This window comes from Astyanax mexicanus, chromosome 14 (genome assembly GCF_023375975.1).
Source record: "Astyanax mexicanus isolate ESR-SI-001 chromosome 14, AstMex3_surface, whole genome shotgun sequence".
NCBI classification, from domain to species: domain Eukaryota; kingdom Metazoa; phylum Chordata; class Actinopteri; order Characiformes; family Acestrorhamphidae; genus Astyanax; species Astyanax mexicanus.
The window spans coordinates 38,831,099-38,849,820 of NC_064421.1; the positions used below are offsets into that span (position 1 = coordinate 38,831,099).

Below are 18,722 nucleotides of genomic sequence, written 5' to 3' on the forward strand. Positions count from 1 at the left end.
TTCTTTTTGTGCTCTTCTAAAAAGAGTTAGTGTGCTATCGTTAGCTCTGGCCTAAAGCTACCTTTAGCTACTTAGCTAAAACATTCCCCACTGAAATAAAGTAGTTAATATTAGCTAACATAGCTAACGTTAGCTAAAATATTCCCCACTGAAATAAAGTAGTTAATATTAGCTAACCTAGCTAACGTTAGCTAAAACATTCCCCACTCAAATAAAATAAACATTAGCTAACGTTAGCTAAAACATTCCCCACTCAAATAAAATAAACATTAGCTAACCTAGATAGGGCATTGAGTGTAATCAAAAATGCATTCAATATACTTGCAAACTGGCTGATGGTTTTCCGGTCCACCACATGCATGGAGCCACACAAGTTAATCAAGATACAGCAGTATGAAAAAGTTTGGGCACGCCAGATCATTTTTTATTATTTTCCTATATAAATCAGTGGTTGTTCGGATCAATAATTTCAGTTATCGCAGACAAACCAAGTCTCCCTGAAGCTGCGGGAGTCTCACCCATTTCGGTAGTGGCTCCCTGATGCCCGCGAGTCACATATAATCTCCCGGAATTCAGAACGAGAGCCCCAAACGCGCACACAGAGGACAGACTTTTTTTCTCTAATCGCGTGTGGGAAGGAGAGAGAGAAAACAGAGAGAGTTCTGATTGGCCTGTTCTCTGCAAAGAGTCTGTGAGACAGCCAATCAGTTTTTAACCTCCCTGAAATCAACTTTTGCAACTTGGGATGTCTGTTATCGTATTTTTAGCACAATAAGGCACACCGGATTATAAGGCGTATTATGTGGCACTAGTAAGGAACAGAGGTGTTGCCATGTTTTCCTTCTTATTCAGCAGGTCCTAAGTTTTGTAAAGCTAAGTAAACAAAACTAATTCTAAAAAAAAACATTTTCTTTTAAAGTCAAACAAGCACTGGATGTTAATCTACACAGAAAACTGTTTATTTGGGTGAGTAAATGGCTTCTGTTTATTTAAGTTTTTATTCACTAAGGCTGGGTGCAGCAGCATAAGTGGCTAACTACTAGCGCTAGCGGGACGGAAATGAAAAAGTGCTACACTGAGGAAACCTAAGTGTTCTGGTAAGAAGGACAATATCAGCCAGTGGTTTACCCCATGTAGATTGTTGTAGCTTGTTCTGTTGAAGCCTTCCTTCTGGGATCCTATGTCACTCTTAGCACTTTTCCACCGAAAGAACTCAGGTTCTTGAACCAGTTCCGTTCAGACTTCCGTAAGAACTGTGGTGCTTTTCAGAGAACCGGCCCGCGTTTCCACCAGTTTTAGGGTGCATTAGTCCTTCCAAGTTCACTTGGTAAAACTACACTGCAATATAAAGTAAGTCAAAAATCTTTCCATGTATTGTGGTCACCTCCAGTAATTTAAAACAATTTCATAATAAGAAAATCTGAAATCACAGAGATTAATTTAAGTAACTTTGTGATATTGTGACATCCTTACATTTTTATATAAAAAAAGCTATATTAATTAATATACAACTGGCAAGACTTCTGGGAGCAGCAGAGGGTACTTTCCCTAATGCTGCCATATACATACCCTTTGGTGAACTACAATAACCCACTACCAACCAAGATGAAAAACAACTTCTAAATGTTAAACAAATTCATCATAGAATTAGGCAAAAACCGTCCCAGCCATCCTGAAAGGGAATTTTGCCACAATGCAAGATGGAATCCACTGGACACCGGAAACTGCGGAAATCACCTGTAACCACTGGTTGTTCCATTTAAACTATAGCTTTGCAAGAAATCACAGGCAGGCCACAGCCCAGGGACAAGAGAGTAGTTAACCTATCCAAAACTCTGACCTTAAGGCCCACCAAACAACACTTTCACAAAAGGGACTCACCTATATTCCCACTCATACAGTTAAACCCCTCACCAAAACAGAAATATTGGAACAAATAACCCAGTACCACCGTCGACTAAAACCAGCCATGTTTTTTAAGAAACCTTTAGAACAAAACAAAACAAAAACATTCACGCCAAAATTAGACTGGGAACCCCAACACAAAAAGTACCAAGAAAATTGAAGGATTTAATATCATTGTAACTGAGCGGATAAATGGCATGCCACAGTCATTATGGACCATACACAATATGTCAAAGAAGCAAATAGACAAATAAACAACCAGGATTACTACACAAATCTGCACAGGACAGTTTACATGGAATCCGTGAATCTCATCAAAGACAGTCTGGATAAGTTACAATCAAAAGGATTCATTACCCTAAAACAGGTAAAATTTATAGTAGGGGAAGACACTCCAAGGCCTAGACAACTCTATCTCCTGCCCAAATACACAAACCCCCAAAAGCCTGGCCATCAGACAACATGCCACCAGTAAGCCCCATAGTTTCTGAGTGTGTGAGTGAAAGCTAGAGAAAAGCGAAATACCCTGACTATTTAAACCATTAAAAAGGGCAAAAAACGTTAATTTAAAAGAAAAAAACTTCCTATTCTCAATTGAACATAATGATCTGTACACCAACATTGACACAACAAAAGGACTCCAGGCAATCAGGCGACCAGATGAAACAGGCCTGATGAAGTACTGCAAATTAGTCTTACTAGAAATTATTTTAAATTAAACGGGCAATTCCTCCTTCAAACAAAGAAAATTTCCCCAGCATATGCAAACATATATATATGGCAAACCCTGAAGAAACAGTATTCCCCAAGTGTGAGTTCCTACCAACACACTATGTCCGATATCTAGATGATATCTGGGCCACATGGCCACATTTCAGAGGAGCAATTTAGGGATTTCATATCCACACTTAACAACCACCATGAATCAACAATAGTCAAGTACAAAATTGACATCAAGTCTGTTGATTTCCTAAACACAACAACTTACAAGGGACCACATTTTACCAAGACCAAGAAGCTGTGTACCAAAGTATTATTTTTAAAGAAAATGACACATGCTCTTCTGCATAAATGTAGCTTTCACCCCAAGCACACCTTCTGAGGCATTATAAAAGGCCAAATTCTACGTTTTAAAAGAATCTGCACAGTTAAAGAGGATTTCCAAAAAGCTACTCAAACCCTATTTAGGGCATAATGTACCAGGGGATACTTAAGGTCATTCTTACGCTTGGTATACAAAGATTTGGGCCAAAGACAAGAATTTAGATTAATCATTTCAACATGACTTTCATTTCAACAAAACAAACCATCCCAATCATAATGAGATACTCAAGGAACTAGTAAATATTTTCCAAAACCCTCAGGCAAAACTTCCACTTGCTCTTTGGGAAAACTCATAACTCATAGCTCTCTTTGGGAAAACTTAAAATAGTGTCTGCCTACAGAAGGAACACAAATCTAAGGGATCAACTGGTACACAATAAAAAATGCAGCCCCCCAATCAACACTCTAGGCCAAAATCACAAAAAAAGTGGAGAAAATGTGTCACAATCAAAGAACCACTTAATACACAAACAAATATCACTGCACAGAAAAAAATGATGTGTACCTAATTTGATGCAGCCAATGTGGGAAACAATATTGGTACGTCAAAACAAAACTGGTACATCAATTAGAACCAGATTTTACACACACCAGTACACCATTATGCGTAACAAGAAGAAACAGACACATCTAGTAGCACACTTTAAGAGACACAGTCCAAACCAACTAAGGGTCTCCAGATTCAGTGGACAACCCAGCGTGAGTTCAGAGACTACTGTGTGCTCGTTTTCATGGAGATGTGGTTAACGAACTCCATTCCAGACACTGCCATTCAGCTAGACGACCTGGTCTTCTTGGCTGTGGACCCAAGTAAGACCCGCAGAGGGGGGCTGTGTAAACTAAACAGTGTTTCCACACCCATAACCATGCCTTCACCACGCTACCACTCACCGCGGCCATAGTTCAACATGGTTCAACTTTTACCTCGCGGCAAGCGGTACCGTGGCAGAAAACGCATGGCGTGACTCATGTGACCAGAGAGAAACTGTAGTCCAACCGACAATAAACAGTTAGAGAAAAAGAGAGTGTACGTGACAGAGGAACACACACACAGTGAGAGAGTGAGAAAATAAAGCATCCTGACTGGCCTCTTTTTATGCTTAGTTGACCAAAGAGGTTTTTGTTTGAGTGTGTCGGTTTGATCGAAAGGAGAGAAGGGGAGAGAAAGATGCCCACAGCAGCGCTATGGCCGGCATGTCCATTAAATAGAAAAAATAAAAACAGAGTTCACTCGTTTATTAACATTGCTAACATTAGGTAAATTTCTGGCTAGGTGTTGAGGAGCTACTAAACTAATAAACAATAAATTATGTAAAAAGTACAACAACAAAAACTCTAAACCTAATAACTGTTTGGGCCAAAAACAATTAAGCATTTGCAATAACTTGCAGTGATGCTGTGGAACACCATGGAAGACTTTTGGCCCACTCTTCTTTACAGAATTGTTGTAATTCCGCAACATTGGAGGTCCTGCCACAGCATCTCAATAGGATTCAGATCGGTATTTTGACTTGGCCACTTCAAAGTCTTCCCTTTATTTTTCTGGTGGACTTGTGTGAAAACACTGCTGATGAAGTGGTAATAGGTCCAGAACATAACCCATTACAGATTCTAAGACGCAGCAGAGAGACAAGAGCAGCAATAGACACCTGAAGTAGCTCATCGCCGCAGCGTTCTGCACCTTGCCCAACACCTAGACTACCAGATTTGAAAGAGAGCAATGACATCGAACATTACCTCGCAATGTTTGAGAGGTTTGCGCAGACAGCAGGCTGGCCACCTAAGGACTGGGCTATCTATCTCATTCCAGCATTGGAGGGCAAGGCTTGAGAAGTGTACATCTGGATGTACAAGCAGACAAGGTGGAGGTTGTCATGAATGCCTCTGTTCCAAACACAGAGACGTATGAGGTCATTTCTTTGGGTCTGGTTGGGTGGTACCACCGATTCATTCCCAACTACTCCACTATCGCAGCACCCCTCAAAGAGCTCACAAAAAACTATCATCCACACTGTAAAAAATCCAACTTTCGAAACGTTATCTGAACTAGAGTAAGAAAGTAATTTGAACTAAAAAAAATAATTGGTGAGGTTAACCTACCATATTAAGTTATTTCAACAAATTCAGCACCAACGCATTAAATTTTTTTGGCAACGCATTTTTTTTTGTTGATGCAACATATAATTTTACATTTCTTGACCACAGTACCAACTAAGTTTAGTTAACGCATGCGCACTACGCCATTGTAGTTTGCTACGGGGTTTCCCGGTCTGCAAGAGCTGTTGTAGGTTTCCATAAAGAATCATTTAGCCCCAGCAGTTGCCTAAAGGTAAGGTGGGTTAGCGATGTTCAATGTGTACACCAAGATGTCGATAAAAAATGTAAATAAAATGCTATATTAAAATAACTATATTAAAATAATATAACGCCGGTGAAAACTCGTTTAGGCTAACGGGGCATCCACAGCCGGTGTAAGAGCCAGTGTAGTTTAGCGAACTAGCTAGCTAAGTGTTAGCACCCGTGTGGACACGGCAAGGCTTGGTAACACTTAGCTAGCTTAGCAAGCTATCGCTAGCTTCGTTAGCTATTGTTAGCTATCGTTAGCTTTGTTAGCTATCGCTAGCTTCGTTGGGTTTAACGCATACACTACGGCGCTGGGCGGTCCACACGGGTGTTAGCACCCCTGTGGACACGGCAAGGCTTGGTAACACTTAGCTAGCTTAGCAAGCTATTGCTAGCTTCGTTAGCTATCGTTAGCTTCGTTAGCTATCGCTAGCTTAGTTAGCTATCGCTAGCTTCGTTGGGTTTACGCATACACTACGGCGCTGGGCGGTACGGTAAGACCGGTGTGGACACGTTAAGGCTTGGTAACACTTAGCGTTAGCTAGCTACATTGGCTGTAACGCATCCGAGGCCAGTGCGCTGAACTGTTCTGTAGCCACAGTAACTTTTAGTTTACCTGGTTTATTAAGTGTTCCGAGCCACTAACAAAGCGGTTACCAGTGTTCAGAACCGTTCAGTCCTGCAGTAGACCTTTCCACTTTGTAAGTTTATCTCCGTTAACTCGTAAATACAGCTTGAATGTTCGTATACTAATAATATGTTTGATGTTCTCCACTTTAGGCTGTGGTGTCGTGTTGTGCTTTTTTGGATGAACTTGGCAGTTTATTAGCATCGTGCTAGGAATCCAGGTATTTAGTATGTCCTAAACTCATTGTTTATTACTCATTATGTTTCTGCTCATAATTGTGTTTTTATTGATAATTTGTGTGGAATTGTAATATTTAAACATTCAAACGCTGCTTTAATCATTAATATTTCTAGCAGACACTGTATTTAACCCTGTAAAGCCCAAACCATTAAATAATTATCAGAAAATTCAATTTTTTTTTAAACTGTAGCCATTTGAACAAACAAACAAACAGAAAATTCAAATATAAATTTCAATATGAGTTTCAATTTGTATCATATTTGATACAACGGGTCACAATGCTCAAATATATTTTTTTTAACAAACAAAAAATAATAAAACACAAACAAATTGGGAATTCCAAAGTAATGAGAAATCCACCAATGGAATTGGCAGGGTGGAGACACTATTATTACTACGATGTCACTTGAATTTCCATCCATAATCCTCTTCAGAGCATCTCAAACACTGTATTTTTTTTACATTTTTGTGTATGTGTATTGTGTATTTTTCCTTTGTATTGGTCAGTTTTTTGTGAAAATCAATAGGTAAAATGAAGTTTCTAGCAATTATACCATCGCAACACCCAACTAGTCATCAACCATAATACAGCGAATTGCATATATAATATATATATATATATATATATATATATACAGATTTTTTAGTCACCTTTTTGGGCATTTAAGGAGTCATGAGACAGTGAGCTGTCCATTTGTAGGTTGCCAATACAAAACCAACAAGCTTAGAATTTTTTCTACTCATAAAAGTAGAACACACAAAACCCACACAGCAAGAAATATAAAAAGTTCAGTATTTACTGAGCTTGAAGAAAATTTCAACACTGAGGCAAGAATAGACTGTAGTGAGGATTTAGGAGAAGCAAGTACATCTTCTCAGGCTGATCAAGCTATTAATTCTGTGAACTGTGAATTGGAGAGTGTTGATAGGGCAACTCTTGAACGTAAACTTGCATCTTTATTTCTGTGCATGCAAACCGTTTTGCATGTTTCCAAGTATGCAATTCAGAAAATAATTGAAGAACTTCGTGATATTTTGTACTTTTCAAAGGTACTTTCTTTTGAAACTATCAAAGAAGTATTGGTCAAGCAGAAAGTTGATCTAGATCCTGGTATTGTCCAGGAAATTGGTAATGCTCTTTTTGAAACCAATGTTATCCAGCAGACCACATCAGTGAAAGGGAGTTTATAGAAGAAGAAATTTGTTTTTCAAAGAGCATTTTTTCTGTTGTGGAGCCAACAGAGTATCTCTACGACAGGACACGTAAAAATCACTTTGTTTATGTGTCGATTTACCAAGCACTTGAACGCTTGTTACGTCACACTGATGTCCTGGTATCTTGAACATTTTAGGTCTTTTGAGATTCAAGAAAGCAGTTGTGGTGAAATTCATGTCCTTGATCCTAAAATGTTAAATGATTTCCACCCCCTGACAGCTTACAAAGTTGGAACTAAACTGCTTGTGACACCAAAAGTGTTCTTACTTCATTAGAGTATTTACAGTGGGGAAAAAAAGAATTTAGTCAGCCACTGATGCAAGTTCTTCTACTTAAAAAGGTGAGATATGTCTGTAATTTTCATCATAGACACACTTCAACTAGGACAGACAAAATAAGAAAAAAAAAACAGGAAAAACACATTGTAGGATTTTTAAATAATTTATTTGTAAATTATGGTGGAAAATAAGTATTTGGTCAAAAACAAAAGTTAAACTCAGTACTTTGTTACATAACCTTTGTTGGCAATGACGTTTCCTGTAAGACTTCACCAGGTTTGCACGCACTGTAGCTGGTATTTTGGCCCACTCCTCCATGCAGATTTCCTCTACAGCAGTGAGGTTTTGGGGCTGTCACTGAGCAAATTTTCTATGGGGTTGAGGTCTGGAGACTGGCTAGGCCTCACCAGGACCTTGAAATACTTTTTACAAAACCACTTCTTTGTTGACCGAGCGGTGTGTTTGGGATTATTGCCATGCTAAAAGACCCAGGCATGTTCCATCTTCAATGCTCACTGAGGTTTTGGCTTAAAATCTTACGATACAAGACTCTGTTCATTCTTCCCTTAACACAGATCAGTTGTTCGGTCCCCTTTGAAGAAAAAACAGCCCAAAGCACGATGTTCTTACCCCCATACTTCACAGTAGGTATGGTGCAACTCAGAATTCTTCTTCCTCCCAACATGCCCAGTTAAGTTTTCAACAAAAAGTTTTCTCTGCAGGTCATTCCTCAGGTCCCTCTGTGTAGTTATGGAATTATTGCTTACCGTTCTCATGATCATTTTGACCCCACGGGATGAGATCTTGCATGGGGCCCCAGATAGAGGGAGATTATCAATGGCCTTCCCCTCCCACAGTTAATTTATTCACACCAACATGTAAATTCAATCTTCCCAGCCTGGTGCAGGTCAACAATTTTCTTCCTGGTGTCCTTCAACAGCTCTTTGGTCTTGGCCATGGTTAAGTTTGGAGTCTGACTGTTTGAGGATGTGGACAGGTCTTTTATACAGATAACGAGGTCAAACAGGTGCATTAATACAGGTAACGAGTGGAGGACAGAAAAGCTTCTTAAAGAAGAAGTTACAGGTCTGTGAGAGACATAAATCTTGATTGTTTGTTTCTGACCAAATACTTATTTTCCACCATAATTTACAAATAAAATCTTCAAAAATCCTACAATGTGATTTCCTGGATTTTTTTTTCTTATTTTGTCTCTCATAGTTGAAGTGCATCTATGATTAAAATTACAGACATATCTCAACTTTCTAAGTAAGAGAACTTGCACAATCAGTGGCTGACTAAATACTTTTTTTCCCCCACTGTATTCTTGTAGTTGTAGTTGTCGTGTACTTTTTGGACACTTAGACTTGTTAATAAGTAATAAAAAAGTAAAAACTTTGCAGTTTAGAGAAATGTAATAAAACTTTGTAAATATTTTGCTTTGTCATTCTGAGATCTTGGTCTTACAGATGATTATGATGTAGATACACATAGCGGTTAAGGGAGAATTCGGATAATTGAGGTTTCGAAACTTGTCTTGTACATACATGCATTTGTGAATTAATTTTTGAAAAGAGGTTGAAGCATGGAAGTTACCCTTAACCTCTTGCCAAAAATTATTTATTTATATGGTAGATGTGAATTGCCAGTTTCCCTCACTGTTTCTTTCTCTTTTATTGTCATTTCTTAGGATTCTATTTAGTTTTTTCTTTTTTTGACCTTCAAAATGTTGCTCCGGATTTACATTTCTGATGCCAATGTCAGGCGAGTTCAGCTGATCGAGGTACCCACGTCTGTGGACCAATTGAAGACTTTGTTAGAGGAAAAGTTACAACTAAAGAAAGGATTTGAGTTGCAGTTTGAAGACCCAGACTTTGATAATGCACTGTGTAACTTGCACAGCATTGACGAGTTGCCAGCAGAAAAGGCTGTCCTAAGGGTAGTTTGGGCAATAGAGCCATCTTCATCAGTGCAGGACATATCAGATGCAAGCTCAGTCTCCTCTCTGGACACAGCAAGTAGGTCAAGTTCATTTGGTTCAATCCAAAGCCCAACAAACTTGCGAAGTGTTGCACAGTGGCCTTCCCTCTTTGATGGGCCTACATTTTCACTTGATGTTGAGCTTAGGCTGCAAAAGGCTAATGAGATCTATAAGGAGACAACGAAACCATTGAATGTCCGCAGAGACATGAAGTCTGAAATATTGGACAAGCTTGCACAGACCATTTTTGAGATCAAAGCATATCCTGATGCATGTGAGTGAGTCAGTTGCATCTGCTCTGGTACAGAAACATCCATGTCTTACAGAACCTGGTGCTGGTTCAGGTTGGGATGGCTGGATGATGAGCATTAAATTTAAACTTGGCAACTACCGGGCTAAATTGCGGGATGCTGGATGCTCTGAAGTAAATATCAACCGCAAAAGAGAAAGGGGTCAGGTAGAAGGGCTGAAGGGACGCATGAAGAAGTCTAAAAGAGCAGAAGTCAACTTTTTACCTGATCATCCAGCAGGCCAGTCAGATGAGTCTCTTGAGAAAGAAAGAGTCTCCATTGTTGAAGAAACTCGGAAAAAGAGAATAGATGCAACACTTGTTCGTCAGAAGATGGAAGCAACATTCTCACTGCGGCGCAAGGAGGTCGTAGAGGTTGAACCACTTGTTGAAGAGATCAGGGAAAGGTGGCCTGCACTTTTTTATGAGGATGAGGTAAGTGATCATATAATTTAATTGTGGTATTTAAAGATTTTATCTAATGATCCATTGTAGTAATTTAAACTTACCAGGTAGTTTTCTGTGTTTCTTTGTTTATTTGTTTGTGTAAGCAGATCTGCAGAGAGTTCTTTCGAATCACAAACATCCATCTACTGAGCACATTTAAAGAATCGCTAGACAAATATACAGCACCCCTCCTGAAGCTGTACCGAAGGCGAAGAGAGGCATTTGGGCAGGAAATGAAGATTCTTTTGGAGAATTTGGATGAACAGGTATTGTTCCATCAAAGTTCTGTATGCATTTTTTTTGCTGCAGTTAAAAGAACATTTGCATTGCCGCTTATTCATTCTATTTATTTTACAGAATTAAAACAGCTGTTTAGACTGTGATGTGTGTGAATATGCTAGTAGTGCTCTAAAATGTTAGATTCCATTGAATAATAATGTTTTTGTATTAGAAAAGTTCAGAGTAGGTTTTTGCCTTCTCCTGTAAAATTACATGCAGTTACATGCAGTGAATACTGTAATAGGCACCAACATTCAAAAATTTGGTTGATTGGCTGATTGTCAATTGTCCCCTGTGCTTGAGTGTATTTCTGCTGATATTCATAACATTTAGAGTTTCCTTAATACGGTAAACTCTAAACATGCTCTCTTTTTTTGTATATATTTTTTTCTTTTCCCAGGTGAATAATATTGTTGCCAGTCAACAAAGAACAGCTCTTGAGGGATTGCCACTTTTTCTGCGGGAAAATCCATCCAGTTTACTGAAGAAATGTCTGGTAAGTACCTTTCCCTATGCAGGTCTGCTTAGTGCTTTCTGTGCCTTTTATGTATTTTATTTTATTATTTTTTAAATTATTTATTTCAGGACACAGATGCTGAGGACAACTACACCAAAGATGTAAAGATTGGAATTGTTTCTCTGCTGAAAGATGATGTGGCTGCTGCAGCGTCCCTGCCAGATGTCACAAACATTGCAATAATACTGGAAGAGGCTGTTGTTCTCCGGGATATTGCTGATCTGCCAACAGCATTTGCGTATTTGTTTGGTCTTCTGTACTCCATTAATATGGAATATCCCAAAGAACTCAAGTACACCTTTGAGGCGATGCAGAAGATTTTCATGGATCTTGGTGGTTCTTGCTCTCCAAGAGTGCAGTCGCTGAAGATTAAACTTTGCTAGGTGGACAGACTTTACATACTAAATCTTCCACTCCACCCTTTGTCACTGAACTCTATTTTTTGGCCATCCCAAATGGTTTTGCATTACACAGCTCTAATGTTTTAATAACTAACTAGAGTAGTTCAGCTTGCAGGTTTGCAAAGCATTATAGTTGTGTTTACGTTATGTTGTGACTGTCGCAGTTTAAGAAGCCTCCAACAGTTTATTAATGTTAGTGTTCTAACTGGCAACACTTTAAGAACTGTTTTGTTGACTGACAATATGAAAGTTGAAAGTTTTTGGGACACGAATGCTGAGGACAGCTACAAGATACACATGTTGGAATACTTCATGTATGGTTTGCAACATCCCAGGTTAGTTGACACAAACATTGCAACAATCCTGGAAGAGCTCAGGCACACCTTTTTGGATATCTTTTTAGGGGAGTGCAGTCCCTAAAGATTACAGTTTGCTATGTGGACAGACTTTACATGCTTATCCCTCCCCGCCACCCTTTGTCACTGGACCTCTCTGTTTTCTGAATGCTACAAGTTGTTTTACATTGCACAAGACTAAATTACACAGCTCTTATTGTTTCAGTAATGAAAGTTCAAAATCTGAGTAGTTTTATTAATGGCTTTTTGTGTTTTTTTTTGTTTGTTTGTTTGTTTTTATTACCAATAGTGTACATGTAAGTTTTTCTGTCAAAAAGCTGTCACTGTGATCTGCGTATTGCTTTTTTTGCTTGTTTGTATTGGAGCCAAGTTGCTACCCTGTGATGGTAGTGAGTTGGTGGCTGGCTTTTCATGTATTTGAAGAGGCATGCTAGTCTTTACGCTCCTGTTGCTAGTTATGGGGGGAGTTCATATAAGAGGGATTAGATAATCTGCCTTCTAGATTGGGAGAAAAGTGGTAAAAAAAATTGGATATAAATGTAGATATGTGTTTTACCAAGCAGATTGAATTTTATAACAGTTGGTATGTGAAGAGTTGTAAAATGCACTGCCTGTTACATTGTGACAGCTTTTTGTACAGTTATTAAAGTTTTTATGTTTTTGTACTGCCTTAATAGAATAGTATGGTGAATTATAAAATCCAGTTCACACATTTTCCGCAGTGCTGCAAAACCAAAATAGCATAATTCAACCTGGGAAAATATATGTTAGAAATCTGCTTAACAATCTACTTTAAAGCAGTAAAAAAAATTAGGAGCAAACTTCATTGTTCGTGTAACACGACACGCAGTGTAAACGGTTTGCTGTTGGTTTAAATAATTTGTCAGTTGGCTTTTAAATATGATTTTTGTCATATTTTATATTTGTGTGGATTGAAGTATTTTTTCACCAATCTATTCAAAGGCTTGGAATAATTGAAAATGATTGTTTTATGTTTTATGAAGTTTATGATTTTACAGTGAATATTCTAAAGGGCATCTGATTACATTATGCCTTAATTTTAAGGAGCAGATCAGTCCAAAGCTCAGTTGGTTGTTCAATCACTGAAAAGAATGCTCTTATGCTTTAATAAATATTTTCTTAATGTTTCATCTAGTGTATAGAGTGTATTTTTTAGTACAATAATTAATTAGCTTAATTAATTCATATTAAGTTAAACATCTAGTTTCATATTTGTAAGTTGCGATAACTTTTGTTCTGCCAACTAACATTGCTTTGTCCTGTAGTTCATTTAATAGACAAAACAATTTATGTTATGTGAACTCATAATTTAACTTGATATTTTGAGTTGGGCAGACTTTTGAGCTAAAAGTTGAATTTACTCAAAAAGTCACTTTTTGACATATTTTTTTTAATTGGCTGAACTTATTTTTTTTTACAGTGCACTGAAGGTCAAGTGGACACCAGAATGCGACAATGCCTTCAAGAAGCTGAAGTCGTACCTGTGCTCTGCACCCGTCCTGAAAAGCCCGGACAGGTGTAAACCGTTCACAGTGCAAATGGATGCATCAGGAGTTAGATTAGATGCAGTCTTGTTACAAGCTGATGGGGGGACTTGCACCCCATCTCCTACATAAGCAGGAAGTTATTCTCATGAGAACGAAACTACTCAACGATCGAGAAGGAAGCTCTAGCGATCAAGTGGGCCTTCGATATGTACTACCTGATTAACAGTGAGTTTACACTGGAGACTGTTCACCATAAGCTGCAGTGGATGCGCAAAACGGGACACAAATGCAAGAATCACACGGTGGTACTTGTCGCTATAACTATTCAGGTGTGTAGTAAAGTACAAAAAAGGAGCTCAGAATGTGACTGCTAACTTTTTATAAAGAGACTCTGAAGAGCTCTGAGCTTAAGGGTGTGTGTGTGTGATGATGTCAGGGCCCTGAACACATCACCACCAACTCAAGAGACATTTTATCTACACGGACATTCTTAAAACAAACAGTACTTACCTGAATCCTGTGAAAATTGTGGCGTGCAAGCCACCCGGGTCCTTAAGGTCTTAGTAGATACCAAGGGTTGTCCTGGGGCAGGGGGGTCTGGGGTACCTGTGAAAAGAAAACTGAAAAAAATAATGTACTAACATTGTAACATTATAATGAATACTTAACCTGGATGTCCAAATGATTGCATGCATGTCTGTAAATATTGAACAATAACAATTGTGTACAGTTATCTTACTCACCTACCCACTAATTATTTACTTGTTGGTTTAGCCAGGGTGGATTGGAAAAACACACTGGTTGAGCGTGGCTGGTATGCCGACGGGGAGTTGCTGATTATTGAGCATTTTGGTGATAGCTGCCAATCCACCTTAAACTCCTCCAGTGTATAGTTTGTATATATTGTATATTTCATTTTGTTTTCTTTTTGGGTGTGGTGCTTCAGTCACAATTAACAGTTCAAAAGGGATACTTACCTGGTTCCAGACTGTTTTTATGTCTCTGCATCACCTCTCTCCGGTAACCTCCTGACCAAAAAAAAAAAATTTGGAAGTTGTCTTGTCAGTCCACACATTATTTTCCAAAAAGTCCTGGGAATCATCAAGATGTTTTCTGACACAATTGTCTGCTCTTATTGCTGAGTAGTGATTTTTTTTGACACTCTGCCATGCAGGCTATTTTTGGCCAGTCTTTTTCTTATGGTGGAGACATAACACTGACCTTAACTCTGAATGTAGTTGTGGGGTCTTTTGTGAACTCTTGAATGAGGCTTTGCTGTATTCACCACTGTTTCACATTTTCACCATTTGTGGATAATGGCTCTCACTGTGGTTTAGAGGAGTCCCAAAACTTTAGAAATGGCTTTATAACCTTTTCCAGACTGATAGATCTCAATTACTTTATTTTTTATTTGTTACTAAATTTCTTTGGATGTTTGGCATGATGTCTAGCTTTTGAGTATTTTTTGGTCTACTTCACTTTGTCAGGCAGGTTGTATTTAACTGATTTCTGGATTGAGAACAGGTGTGGCAGTAATTAGGTCTGGGTGTGGCTATAGAAATTAAGCTCACAGTTAAATTATGTTTTAAGGGAGGGGTGGGAAAACAGCACTCACTCTCTCTCTGGCTTCATCTAAAAAACAGACTTCTACTGTTACAGACTGATCTGTGTTTCTGTGTCTTTTTCTATGTATTATGATGAAAGTGAGAATGTTCTGTGTGTTGTGTTAATACTCTCCATAGCACACTCTAAGGAGCTGCAACATCTGAAAATTCTAACTAAAGCAAGGGGGCGGAGCCAGCCCCTTTCAGCTAATATTAGCAGCAGTAGGGAGAGCAGCTACTTTACAGCTAGAACCACTTGGAGAAACACAGAAGCCTACTCTACTCAACTTTTACACACAAACATACACAATTCTTTATTTGTATGCAAACTTTTTCAGTACGTTCGTTTCAAAAAGGACGACAATTCTGCAAGTTGATTCTTATGGGCACTTAAATAAGTCAAACAATTCCCCAGTAAAATTGTTTAAATATAAAACTGAGGGCTAAGGTTTGGACAGCAGCTGTAACAGTAGGAACAAATGGTTTCATAAAAAATACCCTAAATATCATACAGAAGGACAAGTTAAATGTATGGAGGCATTACTGGTGACACTGAATGACAGAGCAGACAATGGGAGGTAATGACATGACAAAGTAAGAGGTGCTCTTCACTGAAGATGATTTTCCACCCTTACCTCAATGTGAGAAAACCTCTTCAACACACTCGTCGCCTTGGGGCCCGTCTCCCTTCCCCATTACATTGCCACCCAGGTCACCTAGAAAGAGATTTCTGACACCTGGTTTAGTGGAGGTTAACCCAGTGGTCTCCCATCCAGAAAACCACATGGAGCTTTTCCAAACTGAACTGTGCCCAAACACAGTAAACCTGCACCCAGTGGCTTATCCATGATCCACAAACTGAGGCCCTCCTGCATGTCCCCAGCCTTGGTGGAGGTACATACTGGAAACATCACCTCCCCACTGAGTGAGGGAACAAAACAGGACCCTAGAAACTGGTGAAATGCAGTTTCCAGAGAAACCAAGAACACCAACAGGGGAGACAGAGCTAAGAGCTAAGCTAAATTTAACTGGGTTAAATTTTATCTAAATTGCAAACCATTGGGCATAGTTCTTAAAGAAGAACACAAAAGTAGTTTCCTACCCAACTCCCCCAATGCAACCAATAAGACTGGAAATTAGCTTACCGGAAACCTTCAGACTGGTAAGACTTGTCCCCACTAACTGTAAAATGGTCAACTGGAGCTTCAAAGCCCACCAATCAATATGGAAAAAGCCCAAGTACTGGAATATTATAAAGTAATTTCATCCTACTGCAATAATTGAAACTCGAATGGTCCCACACCACAAGAAAAAACACAGAAAAATAATGGATGGTTAAATTAGGATCATTACACCCAGGGAGACTTAATAAACAACTCACCTAAACATAACCATATAACCCTGAGCTCTAAACCTAAAATATAACCCAACCTAATATAAACCTAACCTTAAGCTACCTAAAACAATGATCATTAACTTGATTAAATGATTGAGAATCTTTGTTATCATTATGTGTGAGTATAACAAAACTTGTTAACAACTTCCCAAACAGCAAAGACAACAATATACAATAAAGCCCAGAGATGTGCAGTTAACAAAGTTTACAAAAGCAGCCTGCCTCACGCTCTTCTGAGTTTGACATATGCAGGTACATCTCTCTGATATCTCTTTTTAGAGAATCTTGGGCAGATCCCTACTTTTTTGAGCAGGTAGCAGCCACCCTACATTGGCCCAAGGAAATGTGGTATTTGCTTCTCCAGTGCAAAGTGGTGGGTAAGGAACAGGAAGAGTACTCTTCTTTAACTGGCTGCTGTACTTCGAGCATATGGGCTAGTGCCTGAGGCCTGCAGACAGCATTTTAGGTCCTACAAGAAAACAGCGGACCAAACAATTGAGTTTGCTTGATAGAAAACAGTCCTATTGAGGTGTTCTGCTTCTAAAGGTGTTAAAGTTTGAACAGTTAAAGGGGAGGGGAATTTAAAGTAAAAGTTAGTAGGGTGTGATGGAGGCAACAGCCTTTGGAAAGAAGCTGTTGCTGAGTCTGCTTGTCCGTGTGCGGATGATTCTGTACCTCCTCCCAGATGGCAAATTCTCAAAGAGGTAGTGATCAGGGTGTGTTTTGTCCTTGCTGATGCCGCCAGCTTTTCTCTTTAGTTAGCTGGCATAGACACTATCCAGGCTGGGGACATTAGTCCCTATGATCAGTTCTGCCGTCCTGACCACACAATGTAGTGCCTTCCTTTCTGAGACTGTGCAGCTGTAGTACCACACAAACACACATTGGGAAAGGATGTTCTCAGTGGTACTGTAGTAGAAATTTACCAGAAGCCTTTAAGGGATTTTGGCCTTTTTCAGCTTCCTTATGCCCGGATCAGACTACATGATTTTAGCCCGATTTTGACCCAATTTTTTCGGCACCAACAAATTGCGTGCGTCGGATCCGAATTTCAGTGTCATGAGCGACAAATGTCCGTGTAGTGTGACACAGTCAACGAGCAGTAATTTGACATGAGTGACGCCGTCGGAGCGTCCAATGGAAAGACTAGCATATTAGAATTTTTGGTATTTTATCGCCTAGTTTGACATGCCTCGCGACATGCTCCCTATAATGACCAATAGAAAGACAGAGCTTTCTTTTCCCTCGTTTTTTTTTTTCTGAGCACAAAAGCACTACCATTAAAAATCTTGTGTAGTCTGATCTTGGCATTAGGAAGTACAGCCTTTGTTGTGCCCTCTCTATAAGGTGTGAGGTGTTAAAAGACCACATTAGTTAATTGTTTATGTGGACTTTTACAATCTCCACACCTTCTAGCTCCTCACCAAGTATGTGAAAGGGGAGGTGGTCTGGCTTTCTTGTTCTTCTAAAGTCCACAATGATCTCTTTTGCCTTAGAAGTGTTGAGTTCTAGGTTGTTAGCTTTGCATCATTTATCTAGCCTAGGTGTTTCACCTCATTCCTGTAGGCATGCTCATCACTGTCTAAAACAAGCCCCGCTATTGTTGTCATCTGCAAATTTTATGATGTTGTTTGAAGAACGGATGGCAGTGCAGTCATGTGCAAACAGGGTAAAGAGTATTGGACTTGTTAATGCCCCCTGTGGAGTCTCATAATTCAGGATTAGAGTAGATGAGGTGTATTTTCCCATCCTGACCCTTTGTGGACCATCTGACAAAGTCCATGATCCAGGAGCAGATAGGCCTGATTAGACCCAGCCTTCCCAGCTTGGCAAAAAGCAGGTCCACAAATAACATCTGCACATATGTATTTGGCTGCACCAGGTGTGTTAGTGCTATGTGTAGTGCCACAGAGACTGCTAATCCAGGTCGATGAATATGTTGGCTAATCCAACACAGATTTAATAACAACAACAAAAAAATAATAAATAATCACCAACTTGAAAAGGGGAAAAATGTGGGAGAATGGTTGTATTTGATGATGTGTGATAGGTCAGTGCCTGACGAACTGTCCAGTCTTAGTGGACATGTTTGAGACCTTGGATATTTTGGGCTCTGACCAAACCTAACCCTAGCCACAAATCAAATCCTAACTGTAACCCTTGCCACAACTCTAATACTTAACCCATCCATTGCCACAACCGTCTGTGGCCTCCAGCCGAGGCCTTGATG

At 39.2% G+C, this 18,722-nt stretch overlaps 1 long non-coding RNA gene across 1 annotated transcript; it reads left to right on the forward strand.

Moving 5' to 3' along the window:
• The first annotated feature begins 10,133 nt into the window (after positions 1–10,133).
• On the forward strand, positions 10,134–13,135 carry LOC125781058 (uncharacterized). The gene is made up of 2 exons (XR_007424168.1): positions 10,134–10,697; positions 11,111–13,135. It is a non-coding gene; the product is annotated as an uncharacterized LOC125781058 (long non-coding RNA).
• Positions 13,136–18,722: the final 5,587 nt, after the last annotated feature.